Raw genomic sequence first — 16,662 nt, forward strand, 5'->3', positions numbered from 1 at the left:
ACGGCTGGTACTTGGGGTAGAACACACACAGCAGTTGAGTTTGCTCTCTTATATGGGCATGATTCATGTTGCCCAAAATAATCACAATAGTAACACCAAAGTTCACTGATCATAGATCAGTATAATAGATATAAAGTAAATGAAAAATTGGAACTACTATGAGAATTATCAAAATGTGACATAGAGACACAAAGCACATAGTTTGGAAAAATGGTGCCCCCGTAGACTTACTGAATGCAGAGTTGACACAAACTCTCAATTTGTAAAAAATACAATATATGCAAAACACAACAGAGCAAAGTGCAAAATGAGTCTTATTACTTTATTTCTCTCTTGTTAAAATTGCTGGAAATAAATCATGTCCTGCCCCATTATCCTGCTTGTTTAATTACCCATTAATTCATTAGTCTTGGCTTCATATATAAAAAAGTTTGAGGTACCAGTGGCTGATACAATATGTACTTTTTGCTCATGAAAAATAAGTTCACTAACTTCTCAAAGTCACAAAATTTCAAGATGCTTACAGCACTAAGCTCGAAATTTTCAAGCATGAAGTCTTCTTTCTTCTTCAGGGTCCAAGATGATGGCCATAGCACAAATGACTATATCCACATTTTGGTCCAGAGAAGAAAGAAGGAGAAAACAGTTAAAAGATATTTTCCAGAATGTGTAAACATCATTTCCATTTATGTCTCTGGGCAGACCTTTGTCACTTGACCACATAGACTTTCAAGGGAGGCTAGAAAGAGTAATAGTCATTAAACTGGACATAGCCATCACACATTTGAGATTCAGATTTTAAGGGTGAAGTGAGAGTGGGATAGATAGCTGCAGCCCTTGCCACACCCACCAAACAGGATTCCTCACATCCATGTCTTCTGTTTATCTATTTCTGCATAGCAAACCACCCTAAAACTAATGGATTAAAGCAATTATCCTTTAAAATCAAGATATGTGGGTCAATAACTTGAGTAGAACTCAGCTGACTGATTCTTCTGCTCTAAGAGTTGACTTAAGAGTGACTTAAGAGTGGTCACTGGGTGATATTCACCTGGCAGCTGGGCTAATCTGCACGGTCCAGAAAAGGCTGTATTTCCATGTCTGATATGTTCATGAACATGATTTAAAGGTTGTGCTGAGTTGGTCCATTCTCCCTCTCTATGTATTCTCATGGTTTCTCTACATTATCTCCTCAGTGGGTACTTTCTTATATGTTTGCTTAAACTTCAAGAGAGAGTATTCTATGAGAAAGGAAGTGAAAGCCACCAGGATCTGAAATTGGCCTGGCATCTCTTCAGATGAAACAGAGAGGATATAGATAAAAAAAAAAAAAAAAAAAAAAAGCATCAAAAGAATGAGTGTCCATCTTAAATCTGCCACTCCAGATAAACGTTTCAGGATTATTTGACTTACTCTTATAAAATCTGAATCTCTCTGCCCAAACTAAAAACAGACAAAATTAGGTTTAAGAAACAGCCCAAAGAGATTTTCTAGAAACAGATTACTTATAAAGAACTAAGTTATGATCATAACGTCACTGTAGGATTTTTTATCATTTAAATTTTTCTGTTTTGGCAATAATTAACAACTGTTGTAACTATTTATAGTATTTTCCTGAGTGATAGCTTGGTATCTTCAGTTTAAGTCAGTCTTATTGAAAAATCCTAGTGGTACAGCTTTCATAATTTAGTTTGCATATCATACAACTGGATATTTGGGGTGTGCATGTGTGTTCACATAGGCGTGTTTTCTATTCTAGAAAGAGATTAAAGGACAGGTAAGTGTTATCATGTTGGTTTGTTATTTATTTAAAAATGGATATTTTCTTTTCTTCTGGGATGAAAATAAATTGTTAATAATCAAATTTGGTGTTAGATGCAGAAAAAAAAAACCCTCAAAATAAACATAGTTCAGCAAGTGTCATCTGAGACCATTATAGCTCCACACACACTTCATAATCTTCTTTAGTTAAACATACACCAAAAGAGCTCATTCTTTGCTGGCTGCACATCTATTTACTTTGTAAGTAATAAAATAAGAATGGGTCCTTTCTGAAATTTATTTGGAGATTCTGAATTTATTTTTAAGCCTTCTAATTCTGAGGATCATGCGTGCTTATAAATGTGATCTCTTCATTATTCTAGTTTTTTAAAAGAATTTATTTTGAAATAATTTTAAACTTACAAAAAGGTTAAAAAATATTTAAAATAACTTCCACAAATTTGTTATCCTTCTTCCCCAAATGTTAATAGCTTTTAAACCATAGTATAGTTGTCAAGAGTCGGGAATTAACAGTGATAAGGTATTAACTAATCTACATACCTTATTCAAATTTTATCATTTATCTCACTGATGTCCTTTTTGTGGTCAAGATTTAGTCCAAGATTGCACATTGTTGCTAGTTATCAGGTCTTTTTAGTATTTTCCAAACCTGTGATAGCAACATAGCCTTCTTGTCTTTCATGACCTTAACATTTGGAAGAATATTTGCCAGTAATTTTGTGTACAGTTCCTCAATTTGGAATTGTCTGATATTTCCTCATGTTTAAGTTTAACTTGTACTTTTTTGCATAATCATAAGTAATGCTGTGTTCTTCTGAGTGCATCATATTAGGAGGTATATAATATTTTTATGTCTCACTACTGGTACATGTCAACTGAAAACTTTAGTAAAGTAAGAGATGCCAGGATTCTACATTATGGAGTTACAGTTTTTTGTTTTCTATAATTAAAGTATTTTATGGTGAGATTCTTTGCTACTACAGAAATGTCCTATTTTTCATTATACTTTGGCAACACAATTTTGGCATTATTGATGGTACTTTCCAGAAAAAATTATTACTGAGCTATAGTCCAAAAAATCATTTTCTATTCCCATCATTCTTTACATGTACTAATTGGAAATGCTACTAATAAATAAAGCATTTATGGGTTTTATTTTCCATTTGTATTAGTCTGTTCACACACTGCTATAATGAGGTAGTTACCTGAGACTGGGTAATTTATGAAGAAAAGAGGTTTGCTTAACTCACAGTTCATGGGCTTTATAGGAAGTATGACTGGGTGGCCTCAGGAAACTTACAATCATGGCAGAAAGCAAAAAGGAAGCAAGCACATCTTACCATAGTGGTGCAGGAGAAAGAGAGTGAGGGGAAAAGTGGCACACACTTTTAAATCATCAGATCTTGTGGGAACTCACTCACTATCATGAGAACCACATGGGAGAAATCCACCCCCAAGACTCAATTATCTCCCACTAGATCACTCCCCCAACATTGTATATTACAGTTCAATATGAAATTTGGGTGAAGACACAGAGAGAAACTATATCATTCTGCCCCTGACCCCTCCCAAGTCTCATGTCCTTCTGACATTTCAAAACACAATCATGCCTTCACAAGAGTCCCCTAAGGTCTTAACTCATTTTACCATGAACCCAAAAGTCTGTGTCCAAAGTCTCATCTCAGACAAAACAAGTACTTTCTGCCTATGAGCCTGTGAAATTAAAAACAAGTTAGTTATTCTGAAGATACAGTGGAGGCATAGGCATTTGGTAAGTGCTCCCATTTCAAATGGGATAATTTGGCCAAAAGGAAGGGGCTACAGGCCTCATGCAAGTCTGAAACCCAGCAGGGCAGTCATTAAATCTCAAAGCTTCAGAATAATCTCCTTTGACTCCGTGTCTCACATCCAGGGCCTTCTGATGCAAAAGGTGGATTCCCAAGGCCTTGGGCTTTGCAGGGTACAACCACCACAGTTGCTTTCATTGGTTGACATTGAGTGCCTGCAGCTTTTCCAGGTGCATGGTGCAAGCTGTTGGTGGCTCTAGAATTCTGGGATCTGGAGGACAGTGGCCCTCTTCTCACAACTCCACTAGGCAGTGCTCCAGTGTGAGCTCTTTGTGGGGGGCTCCAACCTCACATTTCCCCTCTGAACTGCCCCGATAGAGGTTATCTATGAGAGCTCTGCCTCTGCAGCAGACTTCTGCCTGGACATGCAGGCATTTTCATATGTTCTCTGAAATCTAGGCAGAGTTTCCAAACCATGGTTCTTGTCTTCTGTGTACCTGCAGGCCCAACATCACATGCAACCCACCATGGCTTAGGGCTGGCACCCTGTGAAGCCACAGCCCAAGCTATACCGTGGCCCTTTTTAGCCATGGCTGGAGCTGGAGCATCTGGGATGAGGGCACCATGTCTAGAGGCTGCCTGCGGAGAGCATTTGAGCACCGGACCTGGCCCACAAAACCATTTTTCCCTTCTCCACCTCTGGACTTATTATGAAAAGGGCTTCCATGAAGCTCTCTGAAATGCCCTGAAGACATTTTCCCCATTTGCTTGGCTATGAAAATTATGTTCCTTTTTACTTACGCAAATTTCTGCAGCAGTCTTGAATTTCTCTCCAGAAAATGGGTTTTTCTTTTCTACTACACGGCCAGGCTACATATTTTTTAAACTTTTATGCTCTGTTTTCCTTTTAAATATAAGTTCCAGTTTCAGATAATTTCTTTGTTCATGCATATGAGTGTATAATTTTAAAAACAGCTGGGTTACATATTGAATGCTTTGCTGCTTAGAAATTTCTTCAGCCAGATACCCTAAATAATCTCTCTCAAGTTCACAGTCCACAGATCTCCAGGGCAAGGGCAAAATGTCATCAACTTCTTTTCTAAAGCACAGCAAGAGTGATATTTTCTCCAGTTCCCAACAAATTCCTCTTCTCCATCTGAGACCACCTCAGCCTGGACTTCTGTGTCCATACACTATCAGTATTTTGGTCAAAACCATTCAACAAGTCTCTAGGAAGTTCCAAACTTTCCCACATCTCCCAGTCTTCTTTTGAGCCTTACAAACTGTCCCAATCTCTGCCTATTCTCCAGTTCCAAAGTTGCTTCCACATTTTCAGATATCTTTATGGCAATGTCCCCACTCTCCTGGTAATAATTTTCTGTATTATTTCATTTGCACACTGCTATAATGAACTACTTGAGACTGGGTAATTTATGAAGAAAAGAGGTTTGATTGACTCACAGTTCCACAGGCTTAAAAGGACGCATGTTTGGGGTCCACAGAAAACTTACAGTTGATAGAGGCAGGAGGCCAACAAAGAGCTAGGCAGACAGGAAAGATTCACTGGAGAATCTCTGACATCCCACAAATGTTTATATCAGATGTTTTGTGCAGATAAGGGAACCTATACAGGGGGCATGTCTGGGCTTGCACAGGAGACCCACCCGCATTGGGGTAATGGGGTGGAGCCACCAGGAATTCATGACTTATGCAGGGGAGAAGCCTAGTCTCTTCAACTTGTGTGTGGTGCCCCTGGCATTCAATTTGTGAGGTGGAAAACTGCTTGCAGAACCCCCTCTCTTCGCTGAGACCTTTCCTTTCACTTAAATAAATTCCATCCTCCTCACCCTTCAACGTGCCTGTGTGCCTAGTTCTTCCTGGTTATGAGACAAGAACTCAGGTTAACTTAGGTAAGGAGAAAAAAATTTGCATCACAATCATGGCAGAAGGCAAAGAGGAAGCAAACATGTCTTACTGCAGTGGAGCAGGAGAGAAAGAGAGTGAGGGCGGAAGTGACACAAACTTTTAAACCATCAGGTCTCGTGAGAACTCACTCATGATCATAAGAGCAGCACTAGGGAAATTCACCCCCGTGATCCAGTCACCTCCCACCTAGTTCCTACCCCAACACTGGGAATTACAACTCAACATGAGATTTGAGTGGAGACAGGGAGCCAAACCATATCACCACTCTACTGTGGCTTCGAAATAGCTATTATTAACATCACTTTTAAGTTAATCCTGAGTTTTAGATGTTGTTTGTCATTCAGCTTTGGTGTAGCTATTGTTAGCATTACCATGATGTATTTGTTATTAAAGCCACTTTGTGGGAAAGTATGAAGGATAGTTCTCCTTTTCCCTACCTGTCTTCCTCCTTCTCTGAAGGTTTTTGTTTGTTTAACAGTATTTTCACTTTATTTTCCCCCTTATTTCCCTCCTTCATCATTTTGAGACCTCATCTTGAAGCTATTGATATAAAGGGCTTTGGATGTGATATCATTTAAAGAAATGTAAATGAATTAGCAGAAGTGGAAACATAATATTTTATTTCGCTTTAATTTCCCAAGCCAGAAAGTTAGCACATTAAAAATGTGAGAGAAGTCGGCCTGATATGGTAAGAACTCTCAACCATACAGTCCTCTTTGCTACCTACAGACCCTAGAAAGAGAGATTGGATGCAAACGTCAAAGAAATCAAGGGATTGGTGGGAAAGAAATTAAATAAACAAGTCTGAACAAAAAGTAACTGTTCCCTAAAGAGTTTTAAAAAGAGAATAATTTTAACTGGATCTTGAAATAATTGTCTGACATTTTTTGCACAAAAGAAGTAGCAGCCCTCTGACCACAGAACTGAGTGCTCTGAGGAGACTGGGTTGTGTCATTTTGGAATTCCACAAGGCAGTGCAAAGTGAGGCTGGGGTCATAAAGATGAATGGCTGGATGATTACTGAGGATCAAAGGAGATGAACAGTTGAAGAACTGTTTCAATTAAAAAATTAAAAAGACCTGTAAATTAAGTTTATTACAGTCTGATGAAGAGTTAAGGATATGTATTATGTAATAGCATTGCAAGGGTCAAGGTTCATCTCAAGGGAGAAAATGAAACATTTTTAAAAGTAATCATTCTGTGCTATCATTTTACTGTGGATGGATGACAGGAAAAAGTTATTTGGTAATCTTTCTGATAAAGTTAAATAGTCAAATAAACTGAGTCAACACTAACCCTTGGCCAAATCCTTAAACTTTATATACCCCTAGTCTTTCATCTGCACAATCTAAACAACAAAGGACTTGCACATTAATTAGTCCATGTCTACACGTGCTTCAGGCTCACAAGATAAAGCTTCATTTCAATCCTTGATATGGTGACACATGGGATGTCACCTGTTGCTCAACTACCCTTGAGCCAGTGCAGACCTTAGTGGGTCGGTTCTGTTCCATCCTGAGAAAGAAAACTGCAAGCATTAGAAAGAAGAAAAGGAAACTTTGTATCATGCTCTTAAGCCATTGTGCATTCTAAATCCATTTTCCAGAACACTTTATCTAACCTCTTAAATATTTCATCATGGACTGGTTTAGCAGTAATGTTCACAGTGTTCCTCTTTGAACATGTTGAGATGCTTTATCCAGGGAGTACAGTATTGTGATTAAGAGAATACTAATAAGCCCTGAGCAAACCAATTTACATGCCTAAAAAGATGCAGGTGTCTGACTTTGATCATCAAACCTAACAATAGATAACATTTGTAAAGTGCTCACTTTGTGCAGTCATGTTTTCTGAACTCTTTTATTATCTGTGTAAATGTTCTCATGATTTTTTTTTTTTTTTTTTTTTTTTTGCTTTATTTGGTTTTCTGTTTGTTTGTTTGTTTGTTTTTTGAGATGGAGTCTTGTTATGTTGCCCAGGCTGGTCTCGAACTCCTAATCTCAAGAGATCCTCCCACCTCAGCCTCCTGAGTTGCTAGGACTACTGGTGTGTGCCACCACACCCAGCCTCTTGTATTCATGTTTTAAAACCCCATAGCATAGGTATAGTTGTTATTCAATTTTCATGGAAGGTAAAAGTGAAGTGCAAATGTTAAGCATTTAACTACTCTAAGTCACAGAGTTATTAAGGTAGATGCAGGATGTGGATCCACTACCACATAGATGACCAGTAACCCAGTTAAATTGCGTCCAATGTCCTTTTGATGTTGTTGTTTTATTTATAAAATAGATACTTTTCTCTACCATTTATGAACCTTATTTATGAGATAAAAATACATGTATTCACTTATGTCAGTTTCCTTAAAAACTTTCCTTTTCTACTTGTTCAAATTGGTATTTGTAGTAAAGTACTTTTCTAAAATCAAGTCGAACATTGTTTTTGAATACGAAAATAAAACTACTACTATTTGTTATGTAGCCCAAGCAAATCTGGGAAGGGCCTGGGGCTGGGTGGGGAATGAGGTCCAGGAGGAGCTGAGGATGCACCGTCCACAGAGCAGCATAGTGGTGGAATGAGACTCAGTATTACCAAGAGGTGTGGACAATGAGGAGGAGCTGGATTGATAAATTACTATATTTGCAACATTGTATTTTCTTCACTCTTCACTGATGACTCATTCTGTAGTAGTGTATTATTTTAAAACACTTTTCTTCAAATTAAATAGTTTCTATATGCTCAAAGGGGAAAAGGCATGTAAAATCACACACAAAATGCATTTCAATCATAATGTCATCACCCAGAGCTAACCTCTGTTCATAGTTTTGCCAACAGGCAATAAAAAAGGTTGCTATTCTGACTGGTGTCTGGAACTCAGGGGATTCTCAGGACACTTAATGATATTTGCAAATCCAGTGGTAAAAATTAATGGTAAAATATAGACAGCCAAAAAAGCAAGACCAATATTGATGCAGCACTTGAGGATTGAAAGTTTGGGCCACCTAACAAAGTAAGAAAGTTGAGATCATTTCTCAAGCTAAGACGCTACCTGAAGTTAAAGAGTGGGTAGTGGAAGAGATGTTATAAATTCTGACTATAAACTTGTGCTCAGTTGCAGAAATGAGAACTGAGGAAGACACATGCTTTCCCTCTTTGCTTTTGTATGTATTTATTTTTTATCTATTTACTTTTTTCCCCTCTCTTTGCTATTCTTATGCTTTTTAGTACAAGATATGTGATTAGTGTTAATCTAATAATTCAATATTTTAATTTCAGCATATTAAAGGGAGATTGTCACTGAAAAAGAAATAAAATATCATTACACAAAGTTAGAAAAACAATGCATGGGACTCTCTATAACTTGAAAAATTTAATAGACCTGTAATTAAGTCATACATTGCAGAGAATTGTGTGTGGTTATTGAGGCACATAGAAATGACTGGATTCACATAGATAAAAACTCAACTAAGTTTTTGAGATGGTATCACTGTCAAAAGAATCATTTGTTGAATGAAAACTGTCCAAGATTTAAAGTGGACTTTGGGATGCCCCCTTCCACAGACGAATAATAGCCTTCAGAAGGTGAAATGAAGAGCATAGAGAACTATGGATTTAGGAGCTGCTTTCAGGGAGCAGAAACGGAGCTTAATTAAAAAATATTACTTACCTTAAGGCAGGGCTGTATTATCTTTCCAGTGGGATCACAGAAGTGCTGTGTATTAGGCATGGCCCTGTGCCTTCGTTGTTCCCCTTACTGAAAAGGAATGTTAATTGTGGTTTTCTGGATGTGTTCAACCCTGGTTTTTGTTGGTGTGGCGGTAAGCAGATAATTTCTCTTTATAGTTCATAGATACACAGAAAAAGAGGATCCACTCAGAGACAATGTTGAGATTATCACAGTATCCTGGAATATGGGACTTTTGAGTTAACGCCATTGGAAAGGGAGTGAGTACATTTTATGTGCATAGAAAGAAATGTAATTTTTTTTTTTTTAATCAAGAGAGCCACTGTGGTAGATCATAATACTGTCAAAGTATCTCCTCTCCTAATGAGTCCATCCTTACAGAATGTCAGTCTTGAGCAAAGAGTAGTTTTGGGGTAAAAATGATCAGGAATGATGTGTGCTATTTCAGAGAAGTTTTATACAATATCAAGTGGTTCTTCAATTGCTGGTTTTTTTTTGTGCCACAGAAAACTGTCCTGTACAGTGGCTATTCCTTTAGCCTGGGTCCTACTGGAGAATATTGAAGTCGAGTGACAGACAGCATTGAGCCATTGTATAACAAATGTGACAAACTCATATATATGAATCCCACGGAGACTTTGAGACTATTTGTTACTATGGCATAACCTAGTGAGGATAACTGATACACTGAAAAATTAGTTAGGGAGAATCAGTTTCTACCACTGCAGGAAATAAGGTTAGTATCAGAGGTGATACTCATTGAACTTGGAAAGCAGATATGTTATTTGTCCATTAATTCAATAAACACTTATTGAAGACACAACTGTACTTTGGAAACTGGGCTATTGATGTCCAGGAATTCATGTGGCCAAGATTTTCTTATTGTGGAGTGTTGGAAATTAGTAATCTAGGACCAAAAGAAAAATTGCTTTACAGAAAACACTGAAAAAATTATTGTGTAATTTTCGTTAGCATGTACCAGTGTGAACCAAGTAAAAAGCATACAAAGTATTCAAGAATGAGAATCAAGAATTTGTCACTAAATCTGGTAGTTATTTAGAAGTGATGTCCCATATAATGTTTATAGATCAGCACAGGATCCAGGAAAAGAGATCTTTTCTTCCAAAGAAGAGGTTCCATGGATCATATGAAAACATATCAGTTTAGCAAGTCTCAAGGAAAGAGAGCCACTAACTTTCATGATTTTAGTAAATTGTTGGTTGACTGAGAATAAGCCCAATGTAATCTTTCATTCACCTAAAACTATGTAAAACTTTAAAAAATATATTCTGAGAACTGTGTATCTTTTCTTTCTTTCAAGAGTTGTTTACCCTTATATTCTAGTGGCACAAAATAAACTAGGGTAAAGAACTCCTTGTATCCTGAGGTAATTCCCATACCACTTCTAAAGTAAATCAATCATTAATCGGCAGCATAGACATTAAAGAAAGAGAAGAAGAATTGAAGCAATAATGATGCTTCTTCATGGAACTAGAGATAGAGCTTTCTACAGCAAAATATAACAGGAAGCTCTTAGTGTGTGGGCTGTAGGCCAGAAAACTTGGTGATTGTGTGGCTACAAGAATTACTTGAAAAAGAAAACCAGTTACTGAGAGGAGGATAAATAGATAACAGGTTTTTTTTTTTTTTTTTTTTTTTTTTGCATTGCATTGCAACTTTGGAAATATAAAGAATAATTAAAAGTACTCAGAATACTGCAAAATTAGTTCAAAATGTGACCCAATATTATAATATAGTCATAGTATTATCATTGTTTGGTAATGTTTATTTAACTTTGTATTCTGAGGGAGAATTAAGTAGAGAACACTCCTTTACATAGTAATAATTCACCCCTTCCTTTGCCAACTTAAGACTAATAAAGGTTGTTTATACCTTTTCCTAAATTAGAAATCCAAATTGCTCTACATCTCTGGAATTAAAATGACAATGAAGGGAAAAAGGACTATCTGATGTAATAAAGCAGAGAACATTAAAGTGGCTGTTTCCATATTCAACACCTCTGGAATGTTCTGACACGAACATTCTGGTGGAAGAGACAATAAGGAGAGAAGGTCTAAAAGTGATAGAAGACACACCACATGTGTGGAAGTAGTCATGACAAGTGTCTTTTTTGTTGTTAACTCTTTATACATTTTAATAAAAACCCTGTATCTTTCTGCCTATGACAACCTCTAAGACCCTTTCCAGTACTAAAACCTGAAAATCTTTGACTTCGTTTTAAACACTGAAATGCTTCTCAAATCTATTCTTTCCTTTTTAAATTCCAAATGCCACTGGTGTAGAATTGGCTCTGGCTTCATGGCTGACCCATTGACTTTTAGCTCTAGATTCATGCTTTGGTACATTTTAAAAAATGGTTTAACATAACTAATAGAAATTTTAACTCACTTACATGGACAAAATTACACATCTCTCAGAAAGCACAGTTCTCTCTTGATTATCCTGCTTGCTTAGTGCTTTCTCTAATTTGCAGACTTGTTTTTTTCCCCAACTTTATCGAGGTATAATTGAAAAATAAAAATGGCATATGTCCATAGTGTACAATGTGATGCATATATATATATAAACACACACACACACACACATATATATACACATATACGTTGTGAAATGATTACCACAATAAAGCTCATTAATATATCCATCACTTCACCCAGTTATTTTTTTTGTGATGAGAATATTTAAGATTTACTTTCTTAGGAGTTCTCAAGTATAAACACATCGTTATTAACTGTAGTTACCATGCTGTACAAAAGATCTCAAGAATTTATTTGTCCTGTATAAATGAAACTTTGCACCCTTTTACCTACATCTCCCCATCCCATCCCCCTCTCCCAGTCCCACGCAATGACTGTTCTACCCTCTGCTGCTTGATTTTATGACTGTTACTAGCTTTACAAATTTTTATGCTTTTATGACCTTTGTAAATATTCCGCATATAAATAGATCATACAAAATTTTTTTCTGTGTCTGGTTGTTTTACTTAGCATAACGTTCTTCAGGTTCATCATGTCTCAAATGGCAAGGATTTTTTTTTACCGAATAATATTCTATTATATATATATTATATATATACACACACATATGTATGTATAAATATCTATATATATAGTTTACTATTGAAGAACACGGGTTTGAACTGCATGGGTCTACTAACACATGAATTTGTTTCTGCCTCTGCTACCCGTGAGACTATAAAACCCAATCCTTCCTCTTCCTCCTGCTTAGCCTAGTCAATGAGAAGATGATGAGGATAAAGAATTTTAGGATGATTCACTTCCACTTACTGGATAGTAAATACATTTTATCTTCCTTATCATTTTCTTAATAAAATTTTCTTTTCTGTAGGTTAATTTATTGTAAGAATACAGTACATAATATATTTAAAACATACAAAATATATGTTAATTTGCAATTTATGTTATTGGTAAGGCTTCTGGTCAACAGTAGGTTATTAGTAGTTAAGTTTCTGGGGAGTCAAAAGTTATATGTGGATTTACAATTGCATGCAGGATTGAATCCCTTAACTCCTGTGTTGGTCAAGAATCAACTGTATACCACATTTCTATATCCACTTATTCGTCTATGGATACAAGTTGCTTCCATACCTTGTCTATTGTGAATAATGTTGCAATGAATATTGGAATACAGCTATCTCTTTGGCATGCAGATTTCTTTTCCTTTCAATATATACCTAGAAGTGGGTTTGTTGGATCATATGGTAGTTCTGTTTTCGTATTTTTCAGAAACCCTCATACTGTTTCACATAATGGATGTACTAATTTACATTCATGTCATCAGTTTGCAAGGGTGTCCTTTAATCCATACCCTCATGAACAAGTGTTGAGCATTTTTTAAAAACCCGTTGGCCATTTGTATATCTTCTTTTGAGGAATGTTTATGTAGCTTCTTTGCCAATTTTTTTTTTATATGCTTTAAGTTCTAGGGTAAATGTGCATAACGTGCAGGTTTGTTACATATGTATACTTGTGCCATTTTGGTGTGCTGCACCCATCAACTCGTCAGCACCCATCAATTCATCATTTATATCATGTATAACTCCCCAATGCAATCCCTCCCCCCTCCCCATGACAGGCCCCAGTGTGTGATGTTCCCCTTCCCGAGTCCAAGTGATCTCATTGTTCAGTTCCCACCTATGAGTGAGAACAGGCGGTGTCTGGTTTTCTCTTCTTGTGATAGTTTGCTAAGAATGATGGTTTCCAGCTGCATCCATGTCCCTACAAAGGACGCCAACTCATCCTTTTTATGGCTGCATAGTATTCCATGGTGTATATGTGCCACATTTTCTTAATCCAGTCTGTCACAGATGAACATTTGGGTTGATACCAAGTCTCTGCTATTGTGAATAGTGCCGCAATAAACATAAGTGTGCATGTGTCTTTGTAGTAGAATAATTTATAATCCTTTGGGTATATACCCAGTAGTGGGATGGCTGGGTCATATGGTACATCTAGTTCTAGATCCTTGAGGAATCGCCATACTGTTTTCCATAATGGTTGAACTAGTTTACAATCCCACCAATAGTGTAAAAGTGTTCCTATTTCTCCACATCCTCTCCAACACCTGCTGTTTCCTGACTTTTTAATGATTGCCATTCTAACTGGTGTGAGATGGTATCTCATTGTGGTTTTGATTTGCATTTCTCTGATGGCGAGTGATGATGAGCATTTTTTCATGTGTCTGTTGGCTGTATGAATATCTTCTTTTGAGAAATGTCTGTTCATATCCTTTCCCCACTTTTTGATGGGGTTGTTTGTTTTTTGCTTGTATATTTGTTTGAGTTCTTTGTAGATTCTGGATATTAGCCCTTTGTCAGATGAGTAGATTGCAAAAATTTTCTCCCATTCTGTAGGTTGCCTGTTCACTCTGATGGTAGTTTCTTTTGCTGTGCAGAAGCTCTTTAGTTTAATGAGATCCCATTTGTCAATTTTGGCTTTTGCTGCCATTGCTTTTGGTGTTTTAGACATGAAGTCCTTGCCCATGCCTATGTCCTGAATGGTACTACCTAGATTTTCTTCTAGGGTTTTTATGGTATTAGGTCTAACATTTAAGTCTCTAATCCATCTTGAATTAATCTTCATATAAGGAGTAAGGAAAGGATCCAGTTTCAGCTTTCTACTTATGGCTAGCCAATTTTCCCAGCACCATTTATTAAATAGGGAATCCTTTCCCCATTTCTTGTTTCTCTCAGGTTTGTCAAAGATCAGATGGCTGTAGATGTGTGGTATTATTTCTGAGGACTCTGTTCTGTTCCATTGGTCTATATCTCTGTTTTGGTACCAGTACCATGCTGTTTTGGTTACTGTAGCCTTGTAGTATAGTTTGAAGTCAGGTAGCGTGACACCTCCAGCTTTGTCCTTTTGACTTAGGATTGTCTTGGCAATGTGGGCTCTTTTTTGGTTCCATATGAACTTTAAAGCAGTTTTTTCCAATTCTGTGAAGAAACTCATTGGTAGCTTGATGGGGATGGCATTGAATCTATAAATAACCTTGGGCAGTATGGCCATTTTCACGATATTGATTCTTCCTATCCATGAGCATGGTATGTTCTTCCATTTGTTTGTGTCCTCTTTTATTTCACTGAGCAGTGGTTTGTAGTTCTCCTTGAAGAGGTCCTTTACATCCCTTGTCAGTTGGATTCCTAGGTATTTTATTCTCTTTGAAGCAATTGTGAATGGAAGTTCATTCCTGATTTGGTTCTCTGTTTGTCTGTTACTGGTGTATAAGAATGCTTGTGATTTTTGCACATTAATTTTGTATCCTGAGACTTTGCTGAAGTTGCTTATCAGCTTAAGGAGATTTTGGGCTGAGAAGACAGGGTTTTCTAAATATACAATCATGTCATCTGCAAACAGGGACAATTTGACTTCTTCTTTTCCTAACTGAATACCCTTGATTTCTTTCTCTTGCCTGATTGCCCTAGCCAGAACTTCCAACACTATGTTGAATAGGAGTGGTGAGAGAGGGCATCCCTGTCTTGTGCCAGTTTTCAAAGGGAATTTTTCCAGTTTTTGCCCATTCAGTATGATATTAGCTGTGGGTTTGTCATAAATAGCTCTTATTATTTTGAGGTACATTCCATCAATACCGAATTTATTGAGCGTTTTTAGCATGAAGGGCTGTTGAATTTTGTCAAAAGCCTTTTCTGCATCTATTGAGATAATCATGTGGTTCTTGTCTTTGGTTCTGTTTATATGCTGGATTATGTTTATTGATTTGTGAATGTTGAACCAGCCTTGCATCCCAGGGATGAAGCCCACTTGATCATGGTGGATAAGCTTTTTGATGTGCTGCTGAATCTGGTTTGCCAGTATTTTATTGAGGATTTTTGCATCGATGTTCATCAGGGATATTGGTCTAAAATTCTCTTTTTTTATTGTGTCTCTGCCAGGCTTTGGGATCAGGATGATGTTGGCCTCATAAAATGAGTTAGAGAGGATTCCCTCTTTTTCTATTGATTGGAATAGTTTCAGAAGGAATGGTACCAGCTCCTCCTTGTACCTCTGGTAGAATTCAGCTGTGAATCCATCTGGTCCTGGACTTTTTTTGGTGGGTAGGCTATTAATTGTTGCCTCAATTTCAGAGCCTGCTATTGGTCTATTCAGATATTCAACTTTTTCCTGGTTTAGTCTTGGAAGAGTGTAATTGTCCAGGAAATTATCCATTTCTTCTAGATTTTTTAGTTGATTTGCATAGAGGTGTTTATAGTATTCTCTGATGGTAGTTTGTATTTCTGTGGGGTCGGTGGTGATATCCCCTTTATCATTTTTTATTATGTCTATTTGATTCCTCTCTCTTTTCTTCTTTATTAGTCTTGCTAGTGGTCTGTCAATTTTGTTGATCTCTTCAAAAAACCAACTCCTGGATTCATTGATATTTTGGAGAGTTTTTTGTGTCTCTATCTCCTTCAGTTCTGCTCTGATCTTAGTTATTTCTTGCCTTCTGCTAGCTTTTGAATGTGTTTGCTCTTGCCTCTCTAGTTCTTTTAATTGTGATGTTAGAGTGTCCATTTTAGATCTTTCCTGCTTTCTCTTGTGGGCATTTAGTGCTATAAATTTCCCTCTACACACTGTTTTAAATGTGTCCCAGAGATTCTGGTATGTTGTATCTTTGTTCTCATTGGTTTCAAAGAACATCTTTATTTCTGCTTTCATTTCGTTATGTACCCAGTAGTCATTCAGGAGCAGGTTGTTCAGTTTCCATGTAGTTGAGCGGTTTTGATTGAGTTTCTTAGTCCTGAGTTCTAGTTTGATTGCACTGTGGTCTGAGAGACAGTTTGTTATAATTTCTGTTCTTTTGCATTTGCTGAGGAGTGCTTTACTTCCAATTATGTGGTCAATTTTGGAATAAGTGCGATGTGGTGCTGAGAAGAATGTATATTCTGTTGATTTGGGGTGGAGAGTTCTATAGATGTCTATTAGGTCCGCTTGGTGCAGAGATGAG

This window comes from Rhinopithecus roxellana, chromosome 2 (assembly GCF_007565055.1).
Source record: "Rhinopithecus roxellana isolate Shanxi Qingling chromosome 2, ASM756505v1, whole genome shotgun sequence".
Taxonomy (NCBI): Eukaryota; Metazoa; Chordata; class Mammalia; order Primates; family Cercopithecidae; genus Rhinopithecus; species Rhinopithecus roxellana.